Below are 15662 nucleotides of genomic sequence, written 5' to 3'. Positions count from 1 at the left end.
GAACCCTTGCCGCCACCTAAATTTCTCCTCCTAGCCCCTATATCCTCGCTACCGCCAGAGTGCGTCATCGAGCGAACCCAGTTGGCGTGCGAGGCAGTGGCCCCCCCGCTCTCTTCAACGCGGGTGACTGCTTTGGGTGTAGGTGCGGCTCTGTGCGGGGTGCTGCGGTGCGGAGGACTGCATAATGGCGGTGGGGGCTATGGTGACGACGACTTTCAGATCCGGTGGTCGTGCTCATGCGTGCGGCGCATCGCGGCGGTGGTGTCCTTGTTTCTCCTCGGTCTGAGTCGACGACGCATGGGGTTGGGTGGATGCCCGCTGCACGTGCAATGATGATGGCTTTGACTTAGGGCTCACACCCGGGTGGGCCAAATCTAGGCTCTAGGTGGGTCGGGGCTTTCGCTTTGGGTAGGTAACATTGGGCTCTGTTCGGGTGGTGCTCGCAGATGGTGAGGCGCCTCTCCTTGCGAATACGGTAGGGCAAGGTGGCGATGGTGGTTGTGGCATCTCCGGGAGGGGCAGTTGCTCCGTCGAACAAATCGGCGCCAAGGGCAACGGACATGGCGTCGTGAGGGCTCACCTAGGCCAATGCGAGGGGTTATGGCGGGGGCTTGCTCGGAGACTGTCGGTGGCAGTCACTAGGTCATGGCTCCCTCGTTCCCCGATCCATCGAGGCTGTTTGGGGATGTAGGCATGGTCGCTTCATCAGCAGACTGCCATGATTTGGTGGTCGATGCCGGGCTACGAGTGGAAGGTGGTGCCTTTCGTTTTTTTCTCGTGGTTCGTGTGTTGCCATGTGTATGGTTGGCTGAATGTCAGGGATATGGATGCTAGGGCGGCAACCTCGGATGGCGGTCCGCGCATGGTTGGCTCTCAGGTGGGCATCATGTTGGAGGTGATGGCTATGTCCTTCAGTTATGTGGGCGATGAGGGGTGTACCAGCTGATGGCTCGGCCCACTCAGTGGTGGCGCCCACATCTAGATTTGGTGGTCTGTTCTCATCACAGTTCTCTTGGGTGCCTCGTGATGGTACGGGTGAGCTACCGAGCAAAAACTCCATGCTTTGGCGCCAACACCGGTTACGTCTGCGGGTGCCACTCTCCTCTTGAGGACGTCGTTGTGGTTCTTCTCCATGTGTCAGGGTTTCAGATGAAAACCTTTTCTCTATTTTGGACTCGGTAGTGGCGATTTTTAGCGTAGTTTTCCATCCCGAGCTCGTTGTCGTGGAGTTTAGGTAGTCTAGGACGGAAGGCTTGGCCTTTTGGCTGGGTGCTTTTTCCCACTTTTGTCGCCTTAGTTCCGGCTACTGGTGTTAAGTTCAATATTGAGCGCTCCTAACATGCCTGGGGTTGTTATGGGGTCCCCCTTGACTTTTTTTTGGGATAAAACTCGTCTTACAAGGCCCAATATTGGTACTATATTTTCCCAACATAATAATACTGATAATTAATTTGACACATAGGGAGTCAACGCTACTCGAGGAGTAATTCAACATAATACAGGGCGGGCCAGTGTTCATGGTGCTGGTCCTAAACAAAGTACTGTGTGGGGCCAACCCAGGGCAACTTGGGTGATTTCTATCACGCACCCGTATGCGTAGCTTATCCGACGTGTCCTGAGAAAGAGATATGCGGCTCCTATCAGGATGGTAGACACGTGGGCGGCCTTGCTGGATTTATTTTACCCTTCTCAAACATCGTGTGCGAGGGTTTCCGAGGATACTTTGGGCTATCTCGAGGTTGACGTTTTCCACTAGGAATCCGAGGATATCACGGGTTTCCCGCGGTCGAGGTTTCCAACGTAGGTTATGGTAGTTTGTGATGGACTAGTTGGAGCACCCCTACAGGGTCAAATCTTTCTGAGAGTCATGCCCGCGGTTATGTGGCAACTTAGAAACTTTGTTTAACATCCGGTTCTAGATAACTTGAAGTAAATTTAATTAAAATATGCCAACTATGTGCGTACCCGTAATTGTCTCTTCTCGTGAGTTCTGCATCCGGAAGAGGACATGGTGGGGTTATGTCTGACGTAAGTAAGTGTTCAAGATCAATGATTTGATCATCATTAGTTCACGTCCATCTATGCATAGATCACCCCCTCTTTATTCTTGTACTCGTAAGTTAGCCACTCAAATAAATGCTTAGTTGTTTGTTGCATCTTCACCACTTAAACATACCTCATCCATTAAGCTTTGCTAGTCTTGATACCTTTCGAAATGAGATTGCCGAGTCCTTATGGTTCATAGTTTACTACAACAACAGTTGCAGGTACATGTAAAGCGTTACTCTGACGTGAGCGTGATGATTGTTCTATTTGGAGTTTCTTCTTCTTCTTCTTCGATTTAGGATGGGTTCCAGACCGACAGCCTGGGATAGCAAGGAGGAACGTCGTTGTTTTTATTGTTTGATTTCGTCCGTAGTCGGACCCTGCTCTTCTACATGGTGATTGGATATATTGTTGTATTGTGTTGTTCATGTTGTAGCTTGTGGCGAGTGTAAGACAATTCCATATACTCATCTTTTCTGTACATGTACTTGTAACGATATCCATTCTTGCGAAACGAAGAGATGTGCTTCTATCTCTATCGAGGTCCTCGTGCCAAAATAAGGATAGGATATCATCCTGGGCGTTACATCCGGCCAATGCGGTGCCAGCCGCTCCGGCTCCGTCACCAATTCCGGACCTCGTGGTCCTCGGTTCGGTGGCGGCGGTCTTGCTGTTGGTCGGAACCCCCGTTGGTGAGGTTCCCCCTTCCCCCATCCGAGGGTTTGTTCCATGGATGTCGGCGCCATCCTCCTTGACCGCGTGCGTGGCCACGAGCACTGGCCCAAGGGCAACGACCATCGGCATTGGCGGCTCCTCCTCTTCTTCACGGGCCATCATCTCCCTGACGGGGTTTTCTCCATGGCCGCGTACGCTACAGCCGCTCTGGTAAGAATGAAACCCCATCTATGCTCATAGATGTGTAGATTACGGTTTTCATCACTAGCATGCAATGTATTGGATTCGATTTGACTCGATTAGGATTTGATCCCTTTTGCTTGGTATAGTTCATAGGTAGGATAGTAGTGTTCTTGCTGTGTGTATCATGTTCATGCGTATTGCATACTTCTTAGTTCTTACTACTTTAGTGCTCATGATGCACACTATGTTCACGACAAGGTTGATGATGCTAAGGGTTGCTGTTGTGTTTGATATTCATGGTCTTCTCTTTTTGATGCTTAGGGTACTGCTTAATGCTTACTGCTTTAGTGCTCATGATGTACACTGTGTTCATGACAAGCTTGATGATGCTTAGGGTTCTTATTGTCTTTGATGTTCATGTTCTTCCGTGTTTCATGCTTAGGGTACTCCTTAGTGCTTATTGATGGGGAACATTTCATGGGAAACAAAAAAATTCCTACCCACACACAAGATCTATCCATGGAGATGCATAGCTACGAGAGGGAGAGTGTGTCTACATACCCTTGTAGATCGCTAAATGGAAGCGTTAAAAACACGGTTGATGTAGTCATACGTCTTCACGATCCAATCACGATCCGTCCCGATCAAGCGCTGAATGGACGACACCTCTGCGTTCAACATACACGCAACTCGATGATGTCTCCACCTCATCGATCCAGCGAGCGAGGGAGGAGTAGTAGATGGGATCTCCAGCAGCACGACGACATGGTTGCGGTGGTGATGGAGCAATCCCGGCAGGGCTTTGCCAAGTGCTACCATAGATGCGATCAGAGGAGAAAACAAACTTGGGAGAGCGGAAGGGCTGTGCCTAAGTCTTGAGATGTGTCTGCTCTCCCTCTCCCTCTCTATTTATAGGAGGAAGGGGTAGGTAAGGCGCCGGACCTATCCCCTGCTCTAAGGAAGGGAGGGCCGGCCAAGGGGAGGAGTCCTCCTCCCACAAGGAAGGTGAGCGCCTAGCGGAGGAGTCCCTCCTCCCCAAGGCACCCCACCTACCACTAGGGCGCATGGGCCCTTAGGGGAGGGGCGCCCAACCCACCAGGGGCTGGTGCGCCTTCGTCTTAAGCCCATGTGCCTCCCCAGGGTGGGTGGACTCCCCCCTCCGTGATGGACCCCCAGAACCCTTTCGACACTCCCAGTACACTACCTAAAATAACCAAAACCTTTCCGAAACCCGAATATCACCTTTTCATATATAAATATTTACCTCCGGACCATTCCGGAACTCCTTTGACGTCCGGGATCTCAACCGGGACTCCGAACAACATTTGGTCACCAACATACTTATCCCGATACTACTATATCGTCATCGAATGTCAAGCGTGCGGACCCTACGGGTTCGAGAATCATGTAGACATGATCGAAACGACTTTCCGGTCAATAACCAATAGCGGGACCTGGATGCCATATTGGTTCCTACATATTCCACGAAGATCTTTATCAGCCGAACCACGATGTCAAGGATGCAGTCAATCCCGTATGCATTTCCCTTTGTCCATCGGTATGTTACTTGCCCGAGATTTGATCGTCGGTATCTTCATACCTAGTTCAATCTCGTTACCGGCAAGTCTCTTTACTCATTCCGTAATACAAGAACCTGTTACTAACTCCTTAGTCACATTTCTTGCAAGCTTGTTGTGATGTTGTATTACTGAGAGGGCCCAGAGATACCCCTCCGTCATTCGTAGTGACAAATCCCAGTGTCGATCCATGCCAACCCAACAAACACCCTGAGAGATACATGAGTACCTTTATGACCACCCAATTATGGAGTCACGTTTGATACACACGAGGCAATCCTCGGGTGTCAGGGAGTTGCATGATCTCATGGTCTCAGGAACATATACTTGACATGAAGAAAGTAGTAGCAACAAACTAAGTGATACGATCATATGCTATGCTTAGTGTTGGGTCTTGTCCATCACATCATTCTCCTAATGATGTGACCCCATTATGAAATGACAATTCATGCCCATTTTTAGGAAACCTTAACCATTTTTTATCAACGAGCTAGTCTAGTAGAGCATCACTAGGTATACGGTGTTCCTTATATATCCACATATGTATTTAAGTTTCCGGTCAATACAATTCTAGCATGGATAATAAATTATTATCATGTACAAGGAAATATGATAATAACAACTTTATTATTACCTCTAGGGCATATTTCCAACACTTCCTTATTTAGTGCTCATGATTTACACTGTGTTCATGACAAAGTTGATGGTGCTTAGGGTTCTTGTTGTGTTTGATGTTTATATTCTTGTTGTGTTTGATGCTTAGGGTTCTTGATGTGTTCCCTACATGCATGGTATTCATGTTAGGTAGGACCAAGGTGTTTGCTACTTTAGGTAGGATCAATGCACATGTTACTAATGGATGCCTTCTTTCCTCACAAGGTGATGAAGACGGAGTACGACAGGGCCGGGGGAGGAGTCCCTGTTGTCGCCGGCGCCGAGGCCGCAGTGGACTTCATCTCCATGAACCCCTGTCTCAAGGTGGTGAATCTGCCTGGTAGGGTCGCCTTCATGAGGCAGTGGCGTTCAAGGGGACGAGCTCCTCGGACCAGCCACGAGGAGGGGGCCGAGAGCCTCTTTGCTTCTACGTGCAAATCAGGGACGAGGAGGCCTCACCATGGTCATCATCCCTCCCAAGTTCATGGAGGTGATGAAGGAGTGGTTGACGGTGATGCTCTCGCGCGTGGTGAGGCTCTCGACCAACAAGTGGTGTGAGATCTGGGTTCAGGTCTAGAACTTTGAGGGTCGGATGGTCCTTGGCAGGGGCTGGGACTACTTTTGCCGCCGCCACAGGATCGTCCCCGGCGACCTCGTCGTGTTGCGCATCTCTGGCCTAGGGCCCAAGGCACAAATCTACAACCACGACAACTCCATCGAGTGCAGGGTGCATTGCAGCAGGCGCTGCATCGTGACGTTGCTTTCACCCTCGGAACATGTTGTTAGGATGAACTTGTAGTTAGTTTGCGGTGGTGATCTGAGACATTGCTGAGAACATGTTAGTATTTTGCCAAGGTTCATGTCACGCCCAAGATGCGATAGGAGTCGCGTACCTCGTTCTCACGACACGGCGGATGAGCTAGACATCGGGATCGCTAAACCTCCGGGTGACCAGAGGGGCGCCGGACATCGCTCAGGTGGGACGAACACTCATGAGGAGCACTGGCCCGGGGGTTGATTAAAATAGTCCGCGGGTGCCGGCGGGTCCCTATGCATTATTATTAGGTTATTAGGCAAATGTAGTACCAAAGTTGGGCCTTGCCAGACCAGCTTTAATCTAAAACGAATTATCAAGGGGGTCCCCATAACAACCACGATCGTGTTAGGAGCGCTCATTTATGGAACATAACAAGGGTAGCCGAAACTAAGGGGGCAAAGGTGGAACAAAACACTAGGCTAGAAAGGCCGAGCCTTCCACCTTTTACCAAGTATATAGGTGCATTAAATTAAATAACATATAATATGGTGATATAACAAGGAACCCATGCTTTCGCATGGAAGGATCTACACCTGCAACTAGCAACGCTAACACAGGGTTAAGCAAGCGGTAACATAGCCAATCAGTGGTTTGCTAGGTCGAACAGGTTGAAGGTTAACATGGCATTGTTGAGGGGCTGATATTTAACATGTGGTAGGCAACAAGACATAATCGATAGAAACGGTAAAACTAGCATGGCAATGATATTAATGGTATCTGGGGAAATGATCATCTTGCCTGAGATCCCGCTTGAAAGAAGAACGCCTCCGTGAAGCAGACGAACCGATGTAGTCGAACGGTCCTCACATCCGGCACGCTTGCGGAACTCTATCGAGACGGAGGAAACCGGAAACAAGCATCAACACACGATATTCACCACACGATGCACAACACAAATGATGCATGAGCAGCTGAATGCATGCAAGTCACGGCATGACAATTCACGCAAACAGACACTACACATTAAGTGAAGTTCAATATGCAACAAGTTGCATATTGACGAAACTTCACGTTTAATTATTTAGTTCTATCCCGATTAGATACACGGCAATATTAAATGTGCTTAAACATGGCAAGAGGTGATGCGCAATTAATCAACTATCTAGGCATTTTAAATGAGGTCGGAAATGACATATAGCATCTCCGAGACGACCTCACATGTGAATTTACAATTCTGTCCAGATCTGAACTAACACATTTAATTAGTTGTTAAACAGAAAAACAAATAGGTTCACGTGATTCTACGCGTTATTTCAAGCAATCAACACATAAAGAACATCTCCAACGGAGCTACGGTTCAAAAGATACAAGCACCGCAAGATATGATGGCATGAATGCAAAATGTGTGCAACGGCGGCTACGAGCACTTCAAACAAGCAACCAGCAAAAGAAAATGAAACTACACGAGATTCTAAGCAAGTTGCATGTAGGACACGATCAAAACGGAGCTACGGTTTAAAAACTACGAGCAAAACAAGAACTGACTACAATCTGCCAAAATCAGCCAAATAGCATCTTCTACGCCCCACAACTACGGCTACACAACTCCGATAAACTCAAGCAAGGCATGACACGAAAGAGGGCAAGAAGCACTACTACAAACAACTAACAACAACTAGCGTGGCAGCAAGGAGCACTAGGAAAAGAAGACACAAAATGACATCGCACACACTATTTCAGACTTAGTGAAAATTACACCTCATGAAAGTGCAGTTTTCGATCTGAAGCAATATTGACAGCAGCAAAACCTATAGCTACAGGACTCGAAATGGCATGAAAATTTACAGCATGCTAGAGAAACACAAGGGGTACAACTAACTCCATTGGACCAACCTCAAAATAGGTACAGATCACAAGATGCAAGCAAGACAAGACAGCAACAAAATATACTCCTCCAAATCAGCATTATTTCTATCAACTTTAGAGCAAGAAAAACACACCTAAACATGCATTTCTATTGCAACCAAAAATACCAGGAGCTAGACAAAACATCCAAGAACAACTTCCTAGTTGACAACTCCGTCAAACGATGCACGGAATAAATCCTACGAATTAAACAAAAGGGCATCACGACAAAATATCGCACGAACTAACTTACTCAAAAGCTAAAACTAATTGCACAGAAAAATCCATGGGATTTTTCTACCCCGGAAACATGTAAAATATGTGGGGTTTCAACACAAAATAAAGCCACACATTAATGCGGGAAAATAACCTATATACGGGAAAACAAACTAGAGGCAATTCCCTAAACGCAAAAATACAAATGACCGCTCTAAAAAGCATGGAAAAATGGTCCCTAAAACATGGGCATTTTACCTAAGGCACTCGAGCAATCCGGACCGCAAGAAAAATAAATACGGGACGTATCCTATTGGAACAGCACGTAAAACTATGCATTCGGCACGCTAAACCGTGTCAAACAAATATTCAAGTTGCGAAAATGTATTCTACGTGAGAAATTACACGAGAACCATATACAACTCGCTCCAATCCGACATACGGATTAAAATCTACGAACGTTTGAAAAAAACTAAATATTCCTGAAACTGATTTAATCTCCGGAAAATCCTAAAATCTATATGGGTCGAAACCTAACTACTGCTGGGCCAAACAGAGCAGAAGCTAAATAGCTATGCAACGCCTCGGGCAGAAGATAGGGGAGAGCAGCGCTTACCACGGCCTTGGGCCGGCTGGAGGGGAAGCTGGGCCTGGCGCGGTGGAGGCGAGGCGGGTCGAGGCCAGCTGTTGGTGGGGGCGGCTGCGGTGGCCTCCTGGGCCTGCTGGCGCAGGGCCCAGGTGGGCGCTGGTGGGCTGCTGCGGCGCGCCTGGGCCAGGGCGGCGCTGGGGCAGGCCGTGGTTGGGAGGCCGGCCCAGGACGGGCGACAGGAGCAGGGAGCGAGCGCCTCGTTCTCCCGTTCGTCGTCCTCCTCCCGAGGGGAGCTAGGAGGGAGGTCGCGGGAATGGCGGCGGCGGCCATTGGAACCGACGGCGGGGCGCATGGGAGGCTGGATCCAGTCGGGAACCACCGGATCCAAGCGTCCGAGACCGTTGGGGGTGGCGAGCACGGGAGGAGGAGGCCCATGGCGCGGCATTCCTGCGGGCTGACAGGGGAGGCGGCAGAAGGTTGGCGGCGGGAGCAGGCTGGCGAGGTTACAGCGCGGGGTCCGGTGCCGGGGCTGCAGCTCGATCCGGTGCTGGGGCGCCGGCGGGAGCAGACGCGGGCGAGAACTGGCTCGGGGTTTCTCCCCTCGAGCAGCTTGGGCAGATCGGGCGACGGGGAATCCGGGCCCGGGAGGGCATAGGCGGGCCCCGATCTGGGCTGCTGCGGGCTGCGGGAGGTGGGAGAGAGGCACGACAAGGTGGTGGCGCCTCGTTGGGGGGGCACGGAAATTGAGGCAGCTAGGGTTTGTTGTCTAAATAATAGAAGGGGGTCTATATATAGACAAATGGGGGGCTAGGTTAACCGGAATTTCGTTCCGGATCCAACCGTGCGGTCGGATTCGGACGATTCCGAACGCGGGATCGGATAAGTGGCCGTGTAGTGGGGATAACCGGAGACGAGAGGGAGAACGGGCGGCGCGGCAACGATTTAAAAACATCGACAGACGTCCGACGGTAGACCGACTACGGTGCCGCTACGTTCGACCGTTCGGGTACCAGACGGACTCCGATCGCGACGAAATTTGACAGGCGGCCTGGCTATATTAAAATAATAGCGCACGTCAAATCTCAACCCGATCAGAGAAAGTTTTACGCACACTTTTAAAACAGGGTTACGACGATGCCGCGGGCGCGTGCGAGTGTGGTCAGGCTCGGATCGAACAACGACGAGAACCGGCAACTACTAACGGATGCAAGTTTTGAAAACTGGCGGCAACGGAGACGCCGATGCAATGCTGATGATGCGCATGATGCGATGATGATGCGACAAAAGAAAATAGACACACGACGAAAACGGAAAGAGAGGGGAATCTTCTGGAACGTCGGCATCGGGCTGTCACAACTCTCCTACACTACGAGAGGATCTCGCCCCGAGATCCAAGAATGAAAGGGGGAGAGGATGAGAAAGAACAAGGTAAAATTTAGTCACTTCTTGACAAACGAGTGAAACCAACGATCCTTGAAGGTTGCAAGGAGATGAGGAATGACATGAGAAAGAAGCCAGAATTCACGGAAAATTTCGGCAGCACTTCGGTAGGAAAATGAGACAAAAAATTCGACAAGATGGAAGAAATAGACAATATTCATAACAACAACTAAATAGAGCAAGGGAACACCATGATCTTGATAGAACAACAAGATTGACCCAAATGAGCAACATCACAATGCCTCCGGAACAATAGAATAGGAACTAGCTCAAGCGGAAGAAGAGAATGAAGAAAGGAATGACAACTATCATCACGATAGAATTGAAGAGCCTCCGGATAGAAGAATAGATGGAGTAGTTGGAAAACCCACAACGAAAAGAACAAGATAGCAGTGGGCTTATGAGAATCGTCTCAACAAATATGAGGTGACAAACAACCACTAAAAGAACCAAGGATAGATTACGAGAAACAAGATATGAACAATTACTTACACCAAGAGGAAACATTGAGAACTTGGATTAAATACAAGCACCATAATAGCACAATCCATAGGAAAAGCTTTAGGTGAAGTCCAAACCAAGATAGCTCAATGAAGAAATCATGGGTTGAAATATCTCATGACCATAGAATTGGTGGGTTTAATTATTTCATTCTTGAAAGGAAAACTCTTCGAGGCTCCTACACTAACAAGAATGCTATAATACCACCTCAAAGGATAAAGGAAGAACAATTGCACATATAAATGCAAGAGAAAGGATACTTGAGGTTCTCCAACAAGAATCTTGAAGAACACTTGAGAATGGATTGAAACCTTGATGAACCACCAAGAAGGACCTCTGTATATAAATGAATGATGCAAAGATAACAAGGTAGAAAAGAATAAGATTATGGCCTTGCCAAGATTTAGGTGAAGCCTCACAAAGAGATACTTGATAACCCTTGGAACTCCGAAAAAGAAAAGATAAGAACACTTGAGAAAAAGGAATTGATCTCAAGAGCCACTCCGGAAGAAGAATTGAAATCTCTTGGAAGAAGGAAGAATAAGAATAAGAATTAAGTTATGCCTATCCTTCATCAAGTTTAACTGATGACAAGCAACGGATTTAGCATATCACTTATTCTACTAGAAATGAATCTTGAAGAGACAGAGAGGAAAAACACCACTTGAGGCAAAAATTGAAGGAAGCACCGGTAAGAATTCACAGTTGAATGGGAACACCACGAATTAATGGATATACAAGAGAATGAAAAGATCATGAGCCACCTAACAGAAAACTTGAATAAGGCACCGGAATAATCGAGAGACGAACGAAGAGACAACCATTGAGAAGAATTGAGGATGAAAGCTGAAAGCTGAGAACGAAGAATCTTCTAAAATGATGGCCTTCGGAGGACGAGAAATAAAAACAACTCAGAGAAGCACCGGATAGCATGAAAGGGATTACTCATGATTGGAGCAAATAAGATAATGCCACGAAGCTGAAATGATGAATCTGCAAGAGAATGGACCAAGATTCGAGAGAAACACTCCTTCGAATTTGCAAGCTGAGAATGATGACGAGAAACAACACCAAGAATACCGAGACACTCCGGAATAATGAAGAGTGAAAGGTTGAGCCAAAGAATGAATTAATTGAAATAGATCTTGAAAAAGGGATATGACTGATGAAATTCATACTTACGTCATAATTGAAATGAATTAAAGATCTCCGGGAAAAATTAAAAAAAATCAGAAAAGATCCTGGGAAAACCTGTGGGTTATGGACCCACTCGAAGAAACCACCGTTAGAAAAGATTGCTTAGAAGAGAGATATTGCACCAGTATGAAGAGAACTAGATGAGGTTGAGAACCTCGAAATAATTAAAGGATTGAAAAGCAGGACTACTGAGATAACTTCAGCGCTCTGGATAGAAAAGAGAGGAATAAATAACAAGATAGGATGATAAGAACCTCCAACATAGAAAAGAATTACACGGATAAATAGGATATGATGAACACGGACAACTGAATTAAATTCACCGGAAAAGATGACAAGAATGAACAAATATGACACGAATCTCCTGAGAATCTTCACAATAAATCACCGGCTACGAAAGGAAGAAGAGATAGTGGAAGCACAATGAAAAGAATGCGCTTGGATGAAATCCAATCACCGAAGAAAAAGGGCGGGAGGGCGGGGAAAAACAAAGACAACTTGGGCTAAATGAGATGAACTCCGGAATGAAATGAGAGAATGATCTTGCAAAAATTGGAGAGGATTGAATCCACTTGAAGAGAAACACACCGGTTGAAAAGAATTGATATAACAACTCCGGTTGACAAGAATTGATAAGACGATTGATTGAGCAAAAGGATTAGCATTCACATAAAAATATGAGAACACCTCTTAGGAAAGATTTGAAATCACCACTTGACATCGAAGCAACTTGAATTACCATAGTTCAAGAAAACAAAGGGTGAGGCTTATGAAACAAGCCAGAACAAACTCATGAGGAAGATTTCGTCCGATATTTTCGTGGACAGGAATCCACTAGATGTCGAACCCCAACCTAACATCATGCTTTTGTTGGAAGAATGTCCTATAAGTAACTACTTAAATTCCCACCTATGAATTCCCAAAATATCTGCTCATGCAATCTGGTACACGGATACAAGGAGTAATATCACACAACTCCTATACTAACCCGTCACCTGTATCACATCCGTCAACACACAACCAGAATCTCGGACCTTCATCTACAACAGACCCTCGTGATCACAACGATACAAAGTATGGCAGTACTCCCGAACAATCTGCACCAGTACTGGGGACATCGGGGTTATCTCGCCACTACTAGTATTGAAGCAATTACGAACATCCTTCGTTCTGAGATACTAAGAAATCTGAATGATAACGATGTGCTCGAGAATCCCCTGGAGCTCAACTCCCCTGAAACTTAAAGCAGATAGGAGGCACCAAGACATAACTCCGTCACATCGGCATCATATAGATTCCAAAATATCCGCGTGATCCTAAAAAAAATTTGAGTGAGAAGAGGAGTAGAATTAAATATTACGTTAAGATTCCTCACCAGAGCATAGAAGAGGAGAAAAAAGAATCCTACTCTCTGATATATAACTAGACTCAAAGTAGTTTTTTCACTAGACTCGACTCGGCCAAGTTCGATCAATCAAGGGGGCTCCTAGGTCAGTACTGCTCTGATACCAACTTGTCACGCCCAAGATGCGACCCTATCCTCAATTTGGCACGAAGACCTCATCAGGGATAGAAGCGCATCTCGTCGTGTCGCAAGAATGGATATCGTTACAAGTACATGTACTGAAAAGAAAAGATATATATACAGAGTTGGCTTACACTCGCCACAAGCTACATCAAAGTCACATTAGTACATTACATAATCAACAAGAGTACGAACAGGGTCCGACTACGAACGAAAACAAACGAGAAAAATAAGAACGACGTCCATCCTTGCTATCCCAGGCTGCCGGCCTGGAACCCATCCTAGATCGATGAAGAAGAAGAAGAAGCAACTCCAAATGAACAATCAACGCGCTCGCGTCAAGTAACCTTTACCTGTACCTGCAACTGATGTTGTAGTAATCTGTGAGCCACAGGGGACTCAACAATCTCATTTCCAAAGGTATCAAGACTAGCAAGGCTTAATGGGTGAGGTATGGTTAAGTGGTGAGGTTGCAGCAGCGACTAAGCATATATTTGGTGGCTAAACTTACGAGTACAAGAAATAAGAGGGGGAAGATCTACGCATAGCGGACGTGAACTACAGATGATCAAATGAATGATCCTAAACACCTACCTACGTCAGACATAACCCCACCGTGTCCTCGTTCGGAGAAGGAACTCACGAAAGAGACAGTCACGGTTACGCACACAGTTGGCATATTTTAATTAAGTTAACTTCAAGTTATCTAGAACCAGTGTTAAACAAAGCTTCCACGTTGCCACATAACCGCGGGGACGACTTTCCGAAAGATTTAACCCCACAGGGGTGCTCCAACTAGTCCATCACAAATTACCACAAGCCGCATAGAAATCCTCAATCACGAAGCTCGCGATCTCGTCGGATTCCCTAGTGAAAAACCTCAACTCTGAGATTAACCAAAGCATCACCGGAATCCCGATGCACAAGATATTTCGTCAAAGGTAAAACTAATCCAGCAAGGCCGCCCGACGTGTCGACGATCCCGATAGGAGTCGCGTACCTCGTTCTCACGACACGGCGGATGAGCTAGACGTCGGGATCGCTAAACCTCCGGGTGACCAGAGGGGCGCCGGACATCGCTCAGGTGGGACCAACACTCATGAGGAGCACTGGCCCGGGGGTTGATTAAAATAGTCCGCGGGTGCCGGCGGGTCCCTATGCATTATTATTAGGTTATTAGGCAAATGTAGTACCAAAGTTGGGCCTTGCCAGACCAGCTTTAATCTAAAACGAATTATCAAGGGGGTCCCCATAACAACCACGATCGTGTTAGGAACGCTCATTTATGGAACATAACACCGGTAGCCGAAACTAAGGGGGCAAAGGTGGAACAAAACACTAGGCTAGAAAGGCCGAGCCTTCCACCTTTTACCAAGTATATAGGTGCATTAAATTAAATAACATATAATATGGTGATATAACAAGGAACCCATGCTTTCGCATGGAAGCATCTACACCTGCAACTAGCAACGCTAACACAGGGTTAAGCAAGCGGTAACATAGCCAATCAGTGGTTTGCTAGGCCGAACAGGTTGAAGGTTAACATGGCATTGTTGAGGGGCTGATATTTAACATGTGGTAGGCAACGAGACATAATCGATAGAAACGGTAAAACTAGCATGGCAATGATATTAATGGTATCTGGGGAAATGATCATCTTGCCTGAGATCCCGCTTGGAAGAAGAACGCCTCCGTGAAGCAGACGAACCGATGTAGTCGAACGGTCCTCACATCCGGCACGCTTGCGGAACTCTATCGAGACGGAGGAAACCGGAAACAAGCATCAACGCACGATATTCACCACACGATGCACAACACAAATGATGCATGAGCAGCTGAATGCATGCAAGTCACGGCATGACAATTCACGCAAACAGACAATACACATTAAGTGAAGTTCAATATGCAACAAGTTGCATATTGACGAAACTTCACGTTTAATTATTTAGTTCTATCCCGATTAGATACATGGCAATATTAAATGTGGTTAAACATGGAAAGAGGTGAAGCGCAATTAATCTACCTATCTAGGCATTTTAAATGAGGTCGGAAATGAAATATAGCATCTCCGAGACGACCTCACATGTGAATTTACAATTCTGTCCAGATCTGAACTAACACATTTAATTAGTTGTTAAACAGAAAAACAAATAGGTTCACATGATTTTACGCGTTATTTCAAGCAATCTACACATAAAGAACATCTCCAACGGAGCTACAGTTCAAAAGATACAAGCACCGCAAGATATGATGGCATGAATGCAAAATGTATGCAACGGCGGCTACGAGCACTTCAAACATGCAACCAGCAAAAGAAAATGAAACTACACGAGATTCTAAGCAAGTTTCATGTAAGACACGATCAAAACGGAGCTACGGTTCAAAAAACTACGAGCA

Source organism: Hordeum vulgare, chromosome 2H, assembly GCF_904849725.1.
Source record: "Hordeum vulgare subsp. vulgare chromosome 2H, MorexV3_pseudomolecules_assembly, whole genome shotgun sequence".
In the NCBI taxonomy this organism is placed as follows: Eukaryota; Viridiplantae; Streptophyta; class Magnoliopsida; order Poales; family Poaceae; genus Hordeum; species Hordeum vulgare.
Note: the sequence above shows the minus strand (reverse complement) of the source record.